Raw genomic sequence first — 2,188 nt, forward strand, 5'->3', positions numbered from 1 at the left:
CTAAAGAGAAAAAAGCAGTGTGCTGTCATTACAAGTCAGAGGGTATAACAAGTCCAGAAACCCTATTGAAATTTTCTGGTTTTCCATGTAAAATGATTATCAGTGACCATATAAACCAAATTTGGGGATTAAAAAGATTTCAACTTATTGGAGATGATTTGCAAAACTACGTGGGTACAGGATATCTAGAAGTATTATTATCAAACAATGGAAAAGTTTAGCAACTAATAGAGACAAAAGGAGTTGAAAGCACAATAGCCTTCAAAATAGCACTTGCTACTTGGTCACTAATAGTTCAAAACACCCCCTAGGAACTCCTTCACTTGGCTAGCTGGATTCATGTAAAATAACACAAAAGCCTTCTCATTATCCTCTGAAATCAGTACGTGCTCATATCCATTTGCTCAATTCAAAACCTACTGTATAGTTCTGAGGTATACATGAGTCAAATCCATATTTTTATTCCCGAAAAGGCTAAAAACATGTCCTGTATTCCAAAAATTTATAGCTTTTTAAACATTTGAAAAACATGCTATTTCCATTTACTAGGGCTAGCTGCTCTAATCTTGCTTCTCTAGAGGAAGGTAATAGAACCTAAAGGTCTGAATGAAACATGTTCAATGTTTTATTTTTTAATAGCTAGAAACAAATAAAGAGTTTTCAAAAGCTACCAAAAAAGAAAGAAGTCTGATAAAATCTTGGCTGGCGAAGAGATTCAGAAAACGACTGGGGCAGTCACCCTCCCCCTTCTCTCCCAGCCTGGTCTTCCCCTTCCCAGGCAGGGCACAAAATAATTTCCAGAGAAACATGAGATTTTTCTTTATCAAAGAGGGGCAGAGGTTATGAAAAGGTTGAGAAACACCTTTAGAAACCCACCAGCTGGCGAGCTATTTAAACATCACTAAGGACAACGTATTCCCCCCAAGAGGCATGCTTCAGGAAGGAGATGAATCGAAGCCTTTAATCTCCTCTGTGGTAAGTGGAGCCCCAAATCTCAGATTATAAACATTGGAATAGTAGCTCAACTGGTTCCATCAAAGGCTGTATTGCAGTGACTGTGTCAGATCTTTGTTGTCATCAGCTCTCTCAGAACAAGATTCTGGAATGACGACTCACTTCTTTACATGACTGCTTATCCTACATTCATTTAAAAAGGTAAAAAGAGGGTTTCTTTAGGTGAGAGGAGGGAAGATAGTGAGGCAGACTCCTGTATGCACCTCAACCAGATTCCACCCAGCAACCCCATCTGCAGCCAATGCTTGAGTACCGAGCTATTTTTAGCACCAGAAGCTGACATGCTGGGACCAACTAAGCTATTCTCAGCACCCACTGGCTGCAGGAAGGGAAGAGGGAGAGAAGGGGAGGGGTCAGAGAAGTAGATGGTCACTTCTCCTGTGTGCCCTCACCAGGAATTGAACCCAGGCCATACACTAGGCCAATGTTCTATCCACTGAGCACCGGCCAGGGCCTAAAAAGGAAAATTTTAAAAAATAAATATTACTCTTATAATTGTCAGTTTCATGTGAATTTACAGCAATATGTTACTTTTTTAAAATTAAATTTATTAGGATGACATTGGTTAGTAACATTATTTCAGAGTACAATTCTATAATACATCACCTGAATATTGCGTTGGGAACACCCAAAGTCTGTTCCCCTTCTGTCACCATGTATTTGATACCCTTTACCCTCTTCATCCTGTCCCTGCCTTTCTTTCCCTCTGGTAACCACCATATGTTGTCTGTGTCTAAGTTTGTTTGTTTGTTGCTTTCTGTTTTACATCCCACATATGAAAGCATGTGGTTCTTGTCCTTTTCTGTCTAACTAACATTTTGTGTAGCATAATGCTCTCAAGATCTGTCCATGTTGTCACAAATGGCAAGATTTTAGCATTTCTCGTGGCTGACTAGCATTCTGTTGTATATATGTACCGCATCTTCTTTATCCAGTTATCAATTGAAGGTTGTTTCCATGCCTTGGCTACTGTGAATAATGCTGCAATGAGCACAGGGGTACATATACCTTTATAAATAAATGTCTTCAAATTGTTTGGGTAGATACCCTGTGGAGGGATTGCTGGGTCATAAGGTAGCTCTATTATTAATTTTTTCAGAAACACCTATAACTGTTTTCCATAATGGCTGTACCAGCTGACATTCCCACCAGCATAATTTTTTTTATGTGTACA

Source organism: Saccopteryx bilineata, chromosome 2, assembly GCF_036850765.1.
Source record: "Saccopteryx bilineata isolate mSacBil1 chromosome 2, mSacBil1_pri_phased_curated, whole genome shotgun sequence".
Classification (NCBI taxonomy): domain Eukaryota; kingdom Metazoa; phylum Chordata; class Mammalia; order Chiroptera; family Emballonuridae; genus Saccopteryx; species Saccopteryx bilineata.